Source organism: Schistocerca serialis, chromosome 2 (assembly GCF_023864345.2).
Source record: "Schistocerca serialis cubense isolate TAMUIC-IGC-003099 chromosome 2, iqSchSeri2.2, whole genome shotgun sequence".
Lineage (NCBI taxonomy): Eukaryota > Metazoa > Arthropoda > Insecta > Orthoptera > Acrididae > Schistocerca > Schistocerca serialis.
This window is the reverse complement of record NC_064639.1, coordinates 543,252,553-543,272,329: the sequence shown is the minus strand read 5'-3', so window position 1 is coordinate 543,272,329 and position 19,777 is coordinate 543,252,553.

Below are 19,777 nucleotides of genomic sequence, written 5' to 3'. Positions count from 1 at the left end.
CCTGGGAGGCCAAGCATGACGAAAGTGGCGGCTGAACACAAGATCATCACCAAACGACGCGCGCTAGAGGCCTTTCACGTGTCTAGCAATATGGGGTGGAGTGCCATTGAGCATAAACGTTGTACATTCCAGTAGGTGTTTATCAGCCAGGCTGGGGATGATGCGATTCTGTAACATATCGGCGTACCTATCAGCCGTCATAGTAGCAGTTACAAAACCAGAATCACGCATTTCCTCGAAAAAAAAGGCCCGATAACGGTAGATGTGGTAAATCCAACCCATACCGTGACTTTCCCGTCGTGCAGTGGAGTTTCCACGACAGTTCTAGGATTTTCGGTAGCCCAAATTCTGCAGTTGTGGGCGTTGACAGACCCTTGGAGCGTGAAATGAGCTTCGTCGGTCCACAACACGTTACTCAACCAATCGTCATCTTCCGCCATCTTTTGCAATGCCCACACCGCAAATGCCCTCCGCTTCATTAATTCGCCAGGTAAACAGTTCATGATTCCGATGGATTTTGTACGGATAGAATCGGAGCGTACGCCTCAGTGCCAACCAAACAGTAGTGTATGGAATGCCGGTGCGACGTGCGACTGCACGAACGCTGACTTCCCCGTGCATAGACGAACCCGCTACAGTCTCCATTTCTTCCTTAACTGTCTCAGCAGCATTACGCCTTGTACTCGGTTGGCCACTACGGGGTCTATCGTCTAAACAATCCGTGGCTTCGAACTTCGAAATCATTCTCGCCACAGCTGCATTTGTCAACGGACAATTACCGGTTCGAATCCCCTTCCTATGGTGATAGGATCGTAACGCTGAACTAGCACATTCCCCATTCTGATAATTCAGCTTCACTAAAAGCGCCTTTTCAGGTAACGTCAACATGCAGCGACTGCTGGCGCATCTGATTCTCTCTCTCATTGCAGCTCCTTTTACACACGATTGTAATGCGCAGTCACTGACGTTTTGCTGTCCAGCGCCATCTTTCGGACATTTTGTGAACTTTTTTTTTTTTTTTTTGCTCTAATAAAACCCCATGCCATTCCAAGCACGTGTGTCAATTTTTACCTCTCGATCTATATTATTCCGTGGTTTATTAAGTTTTCAATTTTATACTGACTTTTTGATCACCTGATATATCTTATCTAATGGGAACTATTCTGAAGGGCATAAAATTGTTGTCGACGAATAAAGGAAACTGTTCCCAAAAAATAAAAGGTGCTGTCATTTTTTGAACACAAATCGTACACATTTCCAGGGTTGATATTTAGATGATTTCAATGTTCTGCGCACTTCCGAGCGAAGTTCACGTGGAGTAGTCGTGCCGTCTCCCAAGTGCAGTGCGGGCGACTCTTGAAAGATTGCCGGCAGGCCAGTGGCGAGGTGGAGTCCAGGAAGCGGCTACCGCTCCGCCTCACCTCTCCTCGCCACGAGGCCCTCCAGAATAGTCTCTCGCGTCTCGCCGGTCCTTTGTGTAACAGAAAGCCGGCTCTGAATAAGAAATGGACTGAGAGATACCTGCCCTTCAAAAGGCCTCTCACAGCTGAGGATTTAATTCCTTTCTCTCGGCGGGTGGTGGGATGTGCACGGCTTCGGCTGTAAAAGGCTCGCCCGGCGGACTTCAATAAAACTTGGCTTCTGCTCTGTCCCGTCCCGTCCCGAGAGCCACCGGCGTATGAGGACTCTTTTCACGAGAAGACCCGCCCGTGTCTTCTATTAGCCTTTATTCGGTACAGAACACAATATAAGTACAGAATCTGACTCGTAATTCCATGAAGAACTTCTCGTTTTTAAACACAATCATACGCCGGGGGAACCTCTTTCTCGCTTTTTTTGCGCCACACAAAAGGCTTTAAAGCCTAGCTATTATTTTCCGGCGTTAGCTGTACTGCTACTTTTCTGACTCACCGGTTCGTTTTAAATACCTTTCTGTACGAACGTGAACATCCGACAACGCAGTCAGTGCAGTGTTGTACCTCAAATAATGTTCATTTGTGTCCCTATATATAGGGTGAATCACCCAACACTTGTACCACGCCGGCCGGGGCGGCCGAGCGGTTCTAGGCGCTACTGTCCGGAACCTCGCGACCGTTACGGTCGCAGGTTCGAGTCCTGCCTCGTGCATGGATGTGTTTGATGTCCTTAGGTTAGTGAGGTTTAAGTAGTTCTAAGTTATAGGGGACTGATGACCTCAGAAGTTAAGTCCGATAGTGATCAGAGCCATTTGAACCATTTTTGAACTTGTACCGCAGATATTTCAGAATATTTCAGACATGGAAGGCACTACCAATAAGCGGTTTTCACAGAACTGAACTGTAAGCAATGGTGCGTATTTGCAGCTAATACACAGATTCTGAGACGTTCACGAAAGCGCTGGTTGTTTTTTTTTTTTTTCACAACAGCTACAAATTTTTAAATGGGACAATACTGACTGACAGTAAAATCCTAAAATTAGCGTAAATAAGAAGGTCAGTTGGTTGGGCCGTGCTGCGGCTCACGTTTGTGCTGTTTGTAGGTTTCCGTCCTCTGTTGGGGCCCAGGACGTATTGTTTAGCTGACATGGTTGCGGTCGTGTTGACTGGCGCCACTTGGTTTCCCAAGCGTTGCCTGTCCGCTAGTGGCAGCAGCGGCTGTTATCCATATGTGCCCTATCTTTGGGGCGACATCGTTCTTCCGGAGTCAGTGTGCAGTTCTGTTGAGGACTGAGGAGGAGCCAGGTCCGCACAGTGCGGAAACACGCCGCGACTGCTAGGGGCGCTCGTGGACTGCCAGATGGAAGGCCTGTGGTCATGAGGGTGCACGACCTTGTCGTAAACCGGATCCTGCGATCTTTAAGTTGAGTGCATTTGGATTCAAGTAGAGAAACCTCTACCACTGCGAGATCTTGCAATTCTCCAGTGACTTGGGTTTGTGTTGCTGCTCGTAGTGTTGCTGAGGCTAAGAGCAGCGAGTGGAATGCTTGGGGAAGGCGGATCTGATTAGCTTTCCTGGACTTCTAATTACTATTTATTGCATTCAGTTTGTTACTATTTGTTACGCTGAACCAGCGGTATTTTTCCTGCCTCGTCGCCGCTAACGCCCCAGTTACCTGCCCTGGCAGTTAGCGTATGTAACGGCAGTGTACGTTTCCTCGCCTGGCCACTGCTGCCCGGTGAGGCGTGTAGTTTCGACAGCTTTCTTGATTGGTTGACGATTATTCTACACTGGTGGTAGTGATTCCTTTCTCATTCTGGACGCTCCAACCACAATATTCTGCAGGTGGAGTCCAGACCGGCTTTGGCGTATTTTTACTTATTTGCATTTGGTTTATTTGAAGGTAGGTAGCCTCAGCGAGATTATCATTAGTCATTCATTAGACTACCACTAGTCTGAGTTATCATCTTGTGAAATGAATGCAACTCTTGGCTCCCTATGTCATCGCTCGCGAAAGTGTATTTTGACTTACTCAGAAGTCGATTCGTGGTGCACCATCTGTGACTGGCCCTTGTGTTTTATTATTGTATTTGCTGTTTTATTGTATGTTTTTAAAATTTTTAAAATAATTGCCATTTTTGGCGTTACATCAGATTTAAATGGTTGTGCTGCCAAGTTTATCATCATTTTGTCTCACCCGTTTGGTGATCAGTTGCCTCTCTTTTTTTAAATTAACCTTTGCTATTGTAATGCCGTTTTACAGTATGTTGTGTAATTTTTCATAATTTCCGTTCTTGGCGTTAAAGGCCTTTAGCCGTGACTGTGGTTTCTTACCTTAAAATACTAACTGGTATCACATTGGCTTGCTTTTAAAACATTATTTGCTGTGTCTGTATTTTATGCTCATTTGGTAAATTGTAACGCACTGAAAGCACTATTAGTTACATAGTTGTTTATTCATTCATTAATAACGTGTGATATCTTGATTTGTTGCTGAGTCTGGAATTACCGTGTTAAACCAATAGTGACTGATTACCGCCCCGTCCACAATAGTAACCGAATCCTGCCTTCCTTGACTACCAGGTTGAAAATGGTTCAAATGGCTCTAAGCACATGGGGCTTAACATATGAAGTCATCAGTCCCCTAGACTTAGAACTACTTAAACCTAATTAACCTAAGGACATCACACATATCCATGCCCAAGGCAGGATTCAAACCTGCGGCCGTAGCAGCAGCGCGTTTCCGGACTGAAGCGCCTAGAGCCTCTCGTCCACAGCGGCCGGCGACTACCAGGTTCCATTGGTGTATGTTGCACTAAACTAGTACAGTTAGTCTACAAGTTACTGTATTATGAACATTATAAACACGGGAGCTCTTTATTCCATCCTATTGTTTAAATGCTAGGCGACGATGTTATGTTTGTTTACATTATGTTGTTTGTAGACTGCGATTACGTTGCTACGTCCTTTCTGAGCCGTGGCGGCTTATTTCACTATCAATAACATTCAGCTGGTGTCTTGCCGGAGGACGCAGATGAGTTCATTGTGCGGTTATCGCTGCCTCGCCTAGTCACCAAAAGCGGTCGCTCGAGTCACGTCTAGAGACGCTTCCGAAGAGCGCGGCGCAGGTAGTCGACTGTAGTTTCCGCATTGTGTCGAGCCGGGAGCAGCAGCAGTGCTTGGAGCGACGCTCACGGGCTGTGGATCGGCACGACGTCTATTCCGGGTGGTCGTTCACTTTTCTTCACCAGGACTGGGTAGACGGCGAGGTCTGGTTCGCTATGTTGTGCGCAGCTAGAAGTTCAGCTCTATGCACCGATTTCCTGTTCCTCAAGTTGTTTGAACAGATGTTTGTATTTGTGTTTCATTGAGTCGTCATGCATGCCTTGTTGCCTGGCTCTGTCATTCTAGGACCTGTGTAATGCTCTGCCTCCTCTGTGCAATTTTGAAGTAGCTTGTCTCAATCTGTTGGCCAGCGTTCCCTCCCAAAAAAATTTGCCGTGGTTGATGTTGTTATTGTCATGTAATGTGTCCAGTTGTCACGCTTAGCAATATCATGGACCGACGTCTCATCTAGCGTTTAAAAAAATGTTTGTTTTTAAATTCTTATGCAAGAGAACCAGTTATTCTAAGTTTTAATATTTGTTTTCGCGATGTTTTAGAAGCTGGTGGGGTCTCTGATATTACTATTATCCAGCCCTTTTAAGAATGTTGATTTTATATTCCTTCCTGCAAGAAATTACAGCTCCTTTTCAGTAGTTCCCTGTTGCGAAGCTTAGTTCCTAGGGCGTATCAACCGTACGTGCGCTGCTTCTATGTTGGCAGCGCTATGTAGCGCGTTGCATTGGATCTCTGACTGCCCATTCTTGTAAGAGACTCTGTGGCTGGTCGGACTCGTTGTTGGAAGTTAATCGCCAGTACTGTTGGGCAGTTGGAAGTTAGTCGCCAGCAGTGAGCATGCACTATTGGGCAGTTGGAGGTGAACAGCCAGCAGTGATGGATGTTAGATGTGAGAAGTTGGGTAGAGGGTAGAAGTCTGAAGCGTTAGCGTAGGCTAAAAGATCTGTACAAGTTCGACTTGGAGACTGAATATTATTTTGATTATATACCTTTGTACTAGATGTCAATGGCGATTTATATTTGTGTTTGAACTGGATGTCATATTATTAAGGTAAAAAGTACATTATTTGGTTTGCAACAAAATCTTTCCTTTGCTAACCACGTGCCTATTAGTAGTTAGTGGCTTTAGTAGTTAGAATCTTTTATTTAGCTGGCAGTACTGACGCTCGCTGTATTGCAGTAGTTCGCGTAATGAAGATTTTTGTGAGGTGAGTGCTTAATGAAATGTATAGGTTATTGTTAAGATTTCTTTTTAGTCATGGTAATTCTTTTGAGTTAGTTATTTGAAGTTAGGTTGTAATTTTTTTGAACAGTCAAATTGCGTTGCGCTACAATATTGTGGGTCAGTGTTGAAATGATAAGAAAAAGTAAAGAGAAAGTACTTTCAGTTTTACTCAGCTGTTTCAGAATCCAATAACGTAGAAGTTTCATCTTGTCAGTCATTCTGCAATTTAAGTACATACACCCTCATTTAAATAAAGAAGTTTCACAACTTATTTCGAAAGGCTCTATTAGTGCAATCATGGTTAAACCATAACTTTACTTGTAGTACAATAGTCAGAAGCTTTTCTGTCTCGTTTGTCGACGCCACTTGCTGTGTTTCTAGGAGAGTGTTCCGTGTCGGCCGGCGGCTTCTCACCGCGTGAGCCTGGCTTACTTGCGGCCGTGTGCGCGGCTCTCGAGCATTTCCTAGAGCGGCATGATATATATTTGCAGTCGCGCGACCTGGCTGTCGGTGCTCAAGCTGCGTGTCTTACGTTTTCTGACTTGCACTGTAAACGAAATTTTGCTGTCTGCCAAGAGGCCTTTGATTAACTGGCTTCGCACAGGAAATTCTCTTTTTAATGTTTAATACATATTGCATTCTTGTTCTACGCTCTATTGTAAATTTTTTGTGTAAACCTTAGGGTTATCCTTATGTTATCTTTGTTAATACTTATCTTTTGGGGGTCCGCCTAATGGACTTGAATTCCTTTGAAGAAATTCATCTAGAACTGTTTTAATTACTTTAATTGGCTTGTTTATTTACAATTGTTCAATTTAATAATTTTTAAATGGTCAATATTGTTAAGGTCTTATTTCTTGCCTTTATTTGAGGTTACTATTATTGTAGTTTAACGGCTATCTCACTCGCCATTTTGAACGCCCATAACGGCAGTTTAATTTCAATTGTTCTCTCTGTTTTTCAAGGGGACCTGTTATCAATGAAAATATACAAAAATAAGTGTTGTTGCTGAAGGACAAATGATGTTAGTTGAAGGGGCCTAGTACTTCCATGTCATTTCCCTTATCCTGATAAATCCCAATTTCACTTTCACTTTTTGTTTGACAGTGGACGTCGAGGACGTGCAGGGAAGATGATATTTTCCAGTGCGGAAAAAGCGGACATGCTCGTGGTTTATGGTGGATGTAGGAAGTATGCCGTTCGTTCGCGTACCGTGTACCCCGAAAGATATGCCAATAGACGTCAATCTCTTCAAACAGTATTACATATGACATGAAACGGCGTATTTCTGCTGCCTGCGCTACAATTACAGTTGAAATGCTGGAACGTGTGCAGCAGTTGTTGCATGGCAGACTGTGAGCTGGTGCATATGATCGATGAAATGCTGCAGGAGCACACTGCCACGCAGCCAAAAAAAGGAGATATTGTCAACATATCTGAAGAAGCAGGATGGAAGTAGGTATGCTGTATTAAACATTCGTTCTTTGAAATCCTCCACTAAAAATATTAGCAATGGCTGGTGATAGTGGCAAACCCATAGCTGTTCCTCTACTTATTTACTAATAATTTCCACCATACAAAAATGTGTAGTCACCAAGGTTTGTCAAAACTATTTGACGATTTCAAGGGAGAAACGACAGATTATTTGCTGTACTGTTTCTCCTATTAAAACCATCTTAAACAGAGAGTCCACATCTATGATTGTTAAATTCATGGTTTTAACATTTTTCAGCTGAATAACTCCACCTGCAAACATACATTCACATCTAGGATGACTGTAATTTCCGCTGGACCTGTCCTCATGTGCTTTGTGGTTTACGCAAACGTTAGAGAGTTCTTAATAAGTTGTTCTCAGTGGTCGACTACAAGGGAGAATAATTTAGTTCAATATTTTTCCATTCTGTCCTGCAGAAGAGGCAACTACGCCAATGATTGCATTAAATTCTTCTGTCAGAAACCTCTGGTCTCTCTACCGAACTTTTGACGTCATAATTATGTGATCTGGCCAGTCAGACGCCGTCCTCTCGGTGTAAAACAGGGAGTTTGTGCAGTTGAACGATAGTCAGACTTACATCTTTCAGTATGATGATGGCTGCAGTCATAGAAAGCTTAGCACTTTATTCGAATTTGACGTGACAAGTTAACCAAGAAACTTTTATCCAAGGACTCCGTCGCGAGTAAAATTCGTAATTATTTATTATCCTTGTTCAGGATACTTTTCATACTCTCACTTCTCACGAAATATTTATTTGAACTAGCTATAGTTTTGGATAAGGCGTTAAATGCTCATTAAGTTCTACCAGTGAGCTTAAAAAATTCCCTTTAAAGTTGGACGCCAAAAATTTAATCTGGAACGACAAAAATGAAGAGGAGGGTTGCAGAGAATTGGAAACTGACACGTTATGGAAAGAGTTAATGCAAGCAGTCCAATATTTGTTAGCTTTATCAAGTGGAGCGATTGGATAGCTAAGGCTCTGAGCATGTTTTGGATACTCCCCTCCGTCCGCCCTCCTTTATGTTTTCCTAAATGAGTTGAGGTGAATATTGGGAATGTACCCTTAACTAGGGCAAACCGTCTTCATCCTCCATTACTCCACAAATGAGCTAGTAGACTACAGTGCATTCTGTAGCGATGAGATGTTGAACTTTTCTCATAGATTTAATATGTGCGGCCCCATGTCATGAAAGGTCACATTAATAATCCAGAATGAGATTTTCACTCTGCAGCGGAGTGTGCGCTGATATGAAACTTCCTGGTAGATTAAAACTGTGTGCCGGACCGAGACTCGAACTCGGGACCTTTGCCTTTCGCGGGCAAGTGCTCTACCAACCGAGCTAACCAAGCACGACTCACGACTCGTCCTCACAGCTTTAATTCCGCCAGTACCTCGTCTCCTACCTTCCAAATTTCACAGAAGCTCTTCTGCGAAGCTTGCAGAACTAGCAGTCCTAGAAGAAAGGGTATTGCGGAGATATGGCTTAGCCACAGCCTGGGGGATGTTTCCAGATTGGGATTTTCACTCTGCAGTGCGGATGATATAATCCTAATCAGCGGTAGTAGAGAAGAGCTCAAAAGAATGGCAGGCTTGTACAGCAAGATTGCCAGTAGGACAGTCCTGCAAGTCAGGGAAGGTAAGACAGAATACATGGTCCTGAGCAAGTCAGCGAGAGATGGGACCCGCTCACGGTGGACAGTCTCCGGTACAAAAGGTCAACAAATCGGAGACTGCACTTTAACACTGCCAACAGCTGGCTATAGATTTTTTGTCAAAAGAAAATCTTAGCTTATGTGCTGCCACTCCGGATGAACGGTGGTGACGTCGCAGCAGGATATCTCATTGTCACATTAGACAGAACTCTGTCGTAGGGGCAATACCTACAAAAAATACGCATGAAGGCCGTTTGTTCGGTTACATGCTCTGCACCCGCTACTCATCCAGAAAGTCACAACAACTCTGATGTGACGTGTAGATGACTTTAGTAGTCCACGGCTGGAATACGGTTCCACTGTTTGCAAAAATTTAGCAGATTCTTATATAATCAAACTACAGCGAGTACAAAACCGGCTACTGAGGCTCGACTTTGATCCACCATGAGATTTCCCATCAAGAGACCTAGCTCAAAATTAAAAAAATTCCACCACTTCTCCGCCGATACTAGCAGACAGCGCTCTAATTCTGTAAGAAAACTAAGCAGCCAAGAATAGACTGATCTGGACTTTGGGTGGTAAGATGCATTGTAACCCCAGAAGCAGGTGGCTTGACCTACTACGCAATGAAAGCGAAACACAGACTACATTTACAGATATCTGAAGGATCTGTATTTCTCTGAACCCCATTATACCCCACAGACAAGAGGTCATGGGACGCAACGGAGCGACTACGTCGGAACTTCTATGAGGATGTTCGCATATAATATTGTTGTATAAAGAGGGGCTCCAAACCTCGCAATTTATAGCGAAATACAGGAAGGCCTGCAGTAGATCGACGCTTGGTGCCGGGACAGGCAATTGTCCCTCAACATAAACGAAAGGAACGCGTTGTACATAAATGTACGTTACTGTCGATCTCGCGATTGCTGAATAATCAGTGGAATCAGTTGCTTCCATTAAATAACTGGTCATATGCTGATGGAACGATTTAAATTAGATCGATTACATTATGGCTAATCTTAAGAAAGGCAGATGCCAGGTCGAGATTCGTTCGAAGAATCCTCAGGAGGTGTAGCTCACCCACGAAGGCTGCAGTTATTCCGACGTTCAGTCGATATACTGTACGAGCACTGGTCGTCAGTTTGCAGTTTGAGACGCCTGCCAGACTGATGAAACAGAGAAAATCTGAAGAAAAGCAATGCGTTTTATCACAGGTTCGTATGAGAAAAACAAAAGCGTCACTGAGAATCTCATTCAACTCCTGTGGCCTACGCTACACGAGAAGCGTTTTGCAACGCAGTGAGGTTCACTTTCAGACTTCTGGGAATGTCCAGGCTGTAGACAGAAATATGTAAATACGAAACACATAAGACATTAACGTTCCTAATATGGTGTAGGAGGCCCGTTGTCATTCAAAACAGCTTCCAGTCGTCTCGGAATGGAGATATACAAGCCTGTGTGGTTTTCAAGGAGATGCCGTACTGTTCTTCTTGCAAAACAGTGGCATATTCAGGCAGCGATGGTGGAGGGGGTTAGCTATTACGAACCCTTCTCTCCAAAGTAGACCACAAAGCCCAGGTTACTATGGCGCCCAGTAGCCGTGCGAACATGTATCCTCACAAAACCGGTCCTCGGCGATGAGATCTGTGTGAATAAGGGCCTTCTCGTCTTGGAATACAGAATCACCACTGGGGAACAAACATTGTACTGTGGGAGGCACCTGATCAGCCAAAATGATCACATAATATTGGGAGGGATGCGACCTTGCAGAGTGGCGATGGGGTTCATAGAATATCTCGATATGGCTGCGCAAATCATCATCGAAACCCCGCCATATTTCTCTCTTCGGACGTAAACTGGACCAGAATTAGAAACTGTGTGCAGGAAGACGCATCCGACGAAATGAATTTCTTTCGTGGCTTCGGCACCATCTTTCCCTGTTATGCACATTTGCATCACTGCTGTGGCGTTTTGGATTCGTAACTCGCTCTGCCATTCCCAGATTATGGAATTTCCTTCGTGTTGGTGTTTTCTTTATGTTGATAGGGTTCGCGAATGCGCACATTTAGTTCTGTACTGACTTTTGCAGCTGTCGTTCTCTTAGTTTTTGGTCACAGACCGCTTCAATGAACGTCTGTCACAATCATTCAACACACTTTTTCGTCCGCGTTGTGACTTAGCGGATGATGAGTTTCCACATTTGCCGGTCGAGGTAGCCGAGATGTTCTAGGCGGTACAGTCTGGAATCGCGCTACCGCTACGGTCGCAGGTTCGAATCCTGCCTCGGGCATGGATGTGTGTGATGTCCTTAGGTTAGTTAGGTTTAAGTAGTTCTAAGTTATAGGGGACTGATGACCTCAGAATTTAAGTCCCATAGTGCTCAGAGCCATTTGAACCTTTTTTCCACCTTTCCTGAAAGCTGTATAAATCTTCGCTACTGTGCCTCTTGAGACACCAAACACATCGACTACCAGGGCTAAGTAAGCACCCAGTATACAGCACAGACAATTTTCCCGCCTTCGAATCCACTTAGCTGTGACATAATGCTCCCACTACTACACAGAACACTGTTCTAACCACCACTGACTGTTGCAATGTATTGAGGACGTTGCAGAGGCGCCGTTCGTGGTTACATACAACAGCGCTGTCAGCAGGATTGGTTGGTATCTTCATTTATATTCAAGCATGCATTTCTCGCGATATTTTTATATTTTTGTCCAACTTCTGCACGTTAGTAGAAGAGTCAACCAATATTGTGCTTCCTCCCAAGTACTTTTTGAGAAAAGGCCATGACAGGCAAGATAGATAGATGCATATTTACACGGAAGCGTAGCAAAATCCGCTCTTTCCGAGCACCGTTCACGACTGGATTGGAACATAAAGAACGGGGCGAGGGGGAGTTACAGTGGTAGATAAGATCCCAACGCCACAGACCAAGAGGAGACATGCGGCATGTACATGTAGATACACTACTGGCCATTAAAATTGCTACACCACAAAGATGACGTGCTACAGACGCGAAATTCAGCCGACAGGAAGAAGATGCAGTGATATGCAAATGATTAGCTTTTCAGAGCATTCACACAAGGTTGGCGCCGGTGGCGACATAAGGAAAGTTTCCAACCAATTTCTCATACACAAACAGTAGTTGGCCGGCGCTACCTGGTGAAACGTTGTTCTGATGCCTTGTGTAAGAAGGAGAAATGTGTGCCATTACGTTTCCGACTTTGATAAAGGTCGGATTGTAGCCTATCGGGATTGCGGTTTATCGTATCGCGACATTGCTGCTCGCGTTGGTCGAGATCTAATGACCGTTAGCAGAATATGGAATCGGTGGGTTCAGGAGGGTAATACGGAACACCGTGCTGGATCCCAACGGACTCGTATCACTAGCAGTCAAGATGACAGGCATCTTATCCGTATGGCTGTTACGGATCGTGCAGCCAAGTCTCGATCCCTGAGTCAACAGATAGGAACGTTTGCAAGACAACATCCATCTGCACGAGTAGTTCGACGACGTTTGCAGCAGCATGGACTATCAGCTCGGAGACCATTGCTACGGTTACACTTGACGCTGCATCACAGACAGGAGAACCTACGATGATGTACTCAACGACGAACCTGGGTGCACGAATGGCAAAACGTCATTTCTTCGGATGAATCCAGGTTCTGTTTACAGCATCATGATGGTCGCATCCGTCTTTGGCGACATCGCTGTGAACGCACATTGCAAGCTTGTATTCGTCATCGCCATACTGGCGTATCACCAGGCGTGATGGTATGGGGTTCCATTGGTTACACGTCTCAGTCACCTTTCGTTCGCATTAACGGCACTTTGAACAGTGGACGTAACATTTCAGATGTGTTACGGCCCTTGGCTCTACCCTTCATTCGATCCCTGCGAAATCCTACATTTCTGCAGGGTAATGCACGACCGCATGTTGCAGGTCCTGTACGGGCCTTTGTGGATGCAGAAAATGCTCGACTGCTGCGCTGGCCAGCTCATTCTCCAGATCTCTCACCAATTGAAAACGTGTGGTCAATGGTGGCCGAGCAACTGGCTCGTCACAATTCGCCAGTCACTACTCTTGATGAACTGTGGTATCGTGTTGAAGTTGCATGGGCCGCTGTACCTGTACACTCCATCCAAGCTCTGTTTGACTCAATGCCCAGGCGTATCAAGGCCCTTTTACGGCCAGAGGTGGTTGTTCTGGGTACTGATCTTGCAGGATCTGCGCACCCAAATTGCGTGAAAATATAATCACATGTCAGTTCTAGTATAATATATTTGTCCAATGAATACCCGTTTATCATCTGCATTTCTACTTGGTGTAGCAATTTTAATGGCCAGTAGTCTCTATACAAATGTGCAAGGTAGGTTCGTTCCTCAATAGTGGTTAGGGATGTAATCGTTAATGTCTGCCGATCATGACGCGCCGCATTTCCGCAGTCTGTATAGTGATACAACAGATGCTGCGAAGAGCAAACACTGCCAGAGTTGGGCGCATAAGTTATGTGTATCTTAATTTGATACAGATGCATAACATACCGGCGGTGACGTGCCAGGATATGTATCCGATCACACCATGCGCTACGCAGAGTGCACACTTCATCGGGTTGGAAGCGTAGACGAGGTCATGTGAAGCGAAGCTATCAGGAGTGTAGAGAGGCTGTCCAGGGGTAGGCCATTGTGCAGTGGGTGCCGGGTGCTTGCGAAACACCAGCACATCGCTTTCGCCTGTGCCTCTGAGGACACACAGGCGATTTCTCCATCGCTAAACCGGCGCCAACGGCAACTGCTGGCCGCCTTTCCCATTCTCTTCCGAAGAGAAATCCACGACGTCGTCAGCAGTTAATTGCTGACACTGGGACTCTCACGATGAGCAAGAACCAAATCTGACGCCTCACATCGACTCCTCAGAGCTCTTCCCAAAATCTGCAAAACAATTTTAGACACTACAGATACTAATAAATACGGAAATTGCAAAAACACATGTTGATAATATGATTGTGCTCGGAAAGGATGAAACAACTTACCGCCACTGTTCGAATTAATGTGGAAGAGATAGTGAAGGAAGTGAAAGGAAATTTGTACAAGAGGAACAGATAACAGCCCTATGTTTCAGATGCGTCACAGCCCTTCCAATCAAAAATAAGGAATGTTTATTCTGCGATCTATAATGGCCACTCTTCATCACATAGTGCTCATGCTTAGGATAAAGGAAGTTAAGGCGGAATTATGAAGAGCAACAAAGAGGAGGACAGCAACTTAGTAAATATCAAACTTTGAGAAGTTCAAGAATGCTCCCACATAGGAAGAAAGATAATTTCTGATAACTTTTAATGCGTGCGTTTTAGGTTGAACTAGGTCAACATCTGTAACCACTGATTGTGGATTTAGGACAATTATTCCTCCTTCATAGGATGGATTTATGTGCTGTTACTGTAGTATTTGACAGAAGTCAAATTTTTGAGTACGATTTTCTAATTAACCCGTGACACTGCCTGAAAACAGGAATCGTGTAAAAATCTTTATGGTATATGATCCTAATGTTTTCAATTATGTATAACCTAAACAAGATTCATGAATTGTAACAACTTTCCTAAAGGGGAGATATGTTCTGTTAGGGGTTCAACCACCGAGAAACAATTGGAACCTTTGTCCTACAACGCCCATTCGTTCTCCCCGTGTACACACGCACGTCAGCTGTTGTGATCTTGCACTTCTTAGGAATCTATACTCTACAGGAAGGTCTGTTCACCGATCTACTCGTGAGAGGTTCCTCGCGCTCACGTCTCAGCAGTGAGCAACCGTGCGGCTCACTGCGAGTAATGGAGGGTTAAGTAATGGTGACGGGAGGAGGAATCTGAACAAGGCAGCTCTACACGAGAAACTGTTGTCGCAGAGTCTGCTCTAAGGCTGAAAACCTAAGCAGATGTATCTCTTCACAGCTACTATATAATGCCCTGGTGGCAATTTCATTTCCTAAAACTGTGTTGTACTAACGAGAAATGACAAGGAAATTAAAATCAATTTCTTTTAGTCAATGCGGTAAAGAACACATGGAGTCTAAGCTCGAAACATGATATTTGTTACGATTGATGCAGCCTTACGATGAACATCGTCATCGGAAGAAGTTTAAATTGACTTCAACATGTTTTTCGTGACTAATTTATTCACATATGGAAACTCCATCCGAATGAACACTACTTATTTTGCTCTTCACTAAAGCAACAAGCCTGGTACCACCTTCAGAGCACACCTAATGCGGAGATTAGCATTTAAATTGAAGTCTGTCAATGAGCTTCTGCAGGTAGATTTCGTTGTCTTCGTTCCAGAAAAAGGTTGCTCTCACAATTGTGTAGGTTCAAACATCGACATACTCATAAATGAAAACTTTGAAGTTGAGGACATTTACGTTGAAGAAAATTCTTGATACGTCTGCGAGAGTTACCTTATTATTGAACTTGTCGCTCTACTTCCTGTCACAACGTTGGTTCTAACTGTAACTAGTTACCAAACCGGCCATAGTTCAATTTTTCGTCGATTTTAAAAGATCTACTCCCTACTTTATGCACTGCGCCGTTAAGTCATATCCTTGCGATTAGCATTATGGTGAATTTAAGGTATTGTCATTCCTCTGAAGACAGCGCATAGTTTGCACTTCCCTACCCTACATAATGATATCCGAAAGGCACATTTTACCGCGAGCTCTCCGTACCCGAACAGCGAGTCCTGTTCGTCTAGCCGACATCTGAATAGGCCTGCTCCGTACTGTGCAGTCTCCAACTTAAATGACGAGGAGAACACGGCAAGTTCCATAACTCAATTTCCCAGAAAATTCGCTCAGTGGAAGAGGGGTCAAAATGAGAGAACACGTGTACCGACTTATCCATAGATTCTCGACCGTTTTTGAAAAATTGGCTTTTAAACATTTCGGGATACTACATGTTGATTTTACCGGGCAATATCCTTAGACGAGATGCTGGCACAGTGTCGAGCGCCGCAGTTACATAATTTTGTGCTCTGTATTCGAAACGCAATTATTACTTTTATTTTTGTTTTTCATTTATATACCCACGTTTGTAGAAGATTACTACACGAATGTTTTCTAGTGTATTTTGCTATAACGTTGTCCTTATTGGCTTACTATTTGTATGTCTGATGAATAAATAGAAAAATAAGAAAATTATTGGAAATTTTTTCGTCGGTGAAATTCCTGTAATGTATCTGGATACATAATCAATTAGCACCACCAGTTTTTGGAAAAGTGTCCCGTTATCCATGATTTACCGTGAAATTATTGCCAACGTCCAAAATCTTCACCACTGTTAACAGAGATTTTTTCCCGAGTGAGGTTGTTACGAAGACATATCATTTGGAGTATCTGCCTTAGTGCGACGCTCGTGGTTATCTATATTTCGAATATTTCTAAAATCGATACCATCTAAGGGAATACATCAAATCTTCCTAAAAAATAAACATATGAATAAAATATAAGAATCAATACAAGAATCGATTTGAGAATGAAATATCAGAATATGATAATTTAAAAAGATTGTAACCCTTCAACATACTATACACACATATATTATGTAATAAATATATGACAACTGTTGTGAAATTCAATTGTAGTTTTATAATTAATATAACGCCTTTGTCTCTCTTAATTTGATAAGAAACAATCGTTTTACAACCTTCTACGAAAATGGGTAGATCAATTAAAAATAAAATAATTAAAAACAATAATCTGTGTTGGGACTCGGGGCACAAAATTAAGAATCCGATACGATAATAACATATCTCGGTAACAAGCACATAAATTATATCGAAGACATTGACCGTCCATTTTTTCAGAAACTGTCGATTATCTACGAACAAGCCGAGACACATATCTGCTTATTTTGACTCCTCTTCTACTGAGGGAAGTTCCTGGTAAAGCGGTTGATGGTGCTTGCTGTGTTCCCCTGGCGAGCTTAATGTGATAAGCTGCTACGTAGTGGCCTTCTTGTACTGCTACTTTACTCGATTTTTAATTTAATATTAACGTAGTAACGAGACTGATGGTGAGGACATACTCGTACAGTGTAACAGGCGGCGCGGTAGCTGACGAGATACGGAACTGAGACAGACCCTGTTCGAGTCAGCGCGGCAGATTAACGACCATTGGAATGGTGCACTGGACAGCCTGAGTGTGCTTTCTAGGCGATTCCCACCTTCGTTTAGTGAACACGACACGCGGGCAGTTAAAAGACGACAAATAACATTACACGACTCACAGACGACACACACCATTTCCCGCCCTTGATGACCGTGGCTTAAAAAGTGGCATCTGCTCGCAAAGTTAAAATAATAAAATAAAATTTGCCACATTCTAAATAAGCTGATCCCACATCAGACTGTACATAGGCTAAGGAAGGGAAAGAAAGGATGAACCATGATGATGAGTGTAACTTGCGGCGGAGAGAGTCGCTCTCTCACTATCCTTTAAACAACCTGTCCACCTACCTACATAGGTTCTAGGTTGTCTGCCCCTTCACTCTGCGATGGTAGATACTGGTTCAGCAGATTAAAGCAGCGTTGACGAAAAGTCAGCTAAGTACCAACCACACAAAGGCCACATAACTCCAGTCAATGGGCAGCATCTGAAAGTTAATTAAACTATCGTGCGTTCAGTATTCCTACATGACTCGTTGGAAAAATATCTAAAATTTCCTGTAAGCTGGATTATTGTTTTTAAAACACAGAAAATGGCTATTAATTTCTTATTTAATATCCCGACACTAATTCTGTAATGTTACTGACTGTCTCTATAACAAGTTCACACCCAAAAGCAGCCAGAAGATATTTAGTCCGACCCGATATTTTAAACGCCCCAAACGGTCAATGACCCATTACTATTTGCGAGTTAACACAGTCAGTCATTCAGTAGTCTTCTTGTACAGAAGTGTTCGCCATACTGTCTCGTAATTTGCACGAAATACGCCACGCGGAGTTTATGAACGATTTGAAACGTTCACACGCGAAATCTCCTAAAATGAATCAGTCAAAGGTCAAACTTTCTCAAAATATTCGACACTGTAGTCGCTTTTTATCACCTACACGAGAACCGATCGAACGCGCACATTTCTTCATTTTGGTGCAAATTGATCAGCGTGATGTAACATAGGTGTTTACTAGAAGACGGGTCCCGAGCAACTATCTCGACTCATACATCTGAGGCACCAAGCCCTACCTAAAAGTGTGGGAAACGCTGAATTTCTATTGGCTAGTATGTGAAGCAGCCAATCAGATCATCTCCAGCACTTCTACACTCGCGGAATTTCTAATACCAGCCAATCAGATTACCACAAATAATTTAGACTAGAAATCTCGTAATTCCGGAACTAGATAAAATTTAATGAAAACAAAAAGCGCCCCTTCTGTCAGCCTTTTACAAAATTATGCTCGCTCTGATGTTCGTCAGAAATTCCCCATTAGACAACTTTCTCACTCTTACTTTTTTTTTTTTTTTTTTTTTTTTTTTTTTTTTTTTTTTTTTTTTTTTTGTCATCAGTCTACTGACTGGTTTGATGCGGCCCGTCACGAATTCCTTTCCTGTGCTAACCTCTTCATCTCAGAGTAGCACTTGCAACCTACGTCCTCTATTATTTGCTTGACGTATTCCAATCTCTGTCTTCCTCTACAGTTTTTGCCCTCTACAGCTCCCTCTAGTACCACGGAAGTCATTCCCTCATGTCTTAGCAGATGTCCTATCATCCTGTCCCTTCTCCTTATCAGTGTTTTCCACATATTCCTTTCCTCTCCGATTCTGCGTAGAACCTCCTCATTCCTTACCTTATCAGTCCACCCAATTTTCAACATTCGTCTATAGCACCACATCTCAAATGCTTCGATTCTCTTCTGTTCCGGTTTTCCCACAGTCCATGTTTCACTACCATACAATGCTGTACTCCAGACGTACATCCTCAGAAATTTCTTTCTCAAATTAAGGCCGGTATTTGATATTAGTAGACTTCTCTTGGCCAGAAATGCCTTTTCTGCCATAGCGAGTCTGCTTTTGATGTCCTCCTTGCTCCGTGCGTCATTGACTTTGTGACCATCAATCCTGATGTTAAGTTTCTCGCTGTTCTCATTTCTACTACTTCTCATTACCTTCGACTTTCCCAGATTTACTCTCAAACCATACTGTGTACTCATTAGACTGTTCATTCCATTCAGCAGATCATTTAATTCTTCTTCACTTTCACTCAGGATAGCAATGTCATCAGCGAATCGTATCATTGATATCCTTTCACCTTGTATTTTAATTCCACTCCTGAACCTTTCTCTTATTTCCATCATCGCTTCCTCGATGTACAGATTGAAGAGTAGGGGCGAAAGGCTACAGCCTTGTCTTACACCCTTCTTAATACGAGCACTTCGCTCTTGATCGTCCACTCTCATTATTCCCTCTTGGTTGTTGTACATATTGTATATGACCCGTCTCTCCCTATAGCTTACCCCTACTTTTTTCAGAATCTCGAACAGCTTGCACCGTTTTATATTGTCGAACGCTTTTTCCAGGTCGACAAATCCTATGAACGTGTCTTGATTTTTCTTTAGCCTTGCTTCCATCATTAGCCGTAACGTCAGAATTGCCTCTCTCGTCCCTTTACTTTTCCTAAAGCCAAACTGATCGTCACCTAGCGCATTTTCAATTTTCTTTTCCATTCTTCTGTATATTATTCTTCTAAGTAGCTTCGATGCATGAGCTGTTAAGCTGATTGTGCGATAATTCTCGCACTTGTCAGCTCTTGCCGTCTTCGGAATTGTGTGGATGATGCTTTTCCGAAAGTCAGATGGTATATCGCCAGACTCATAT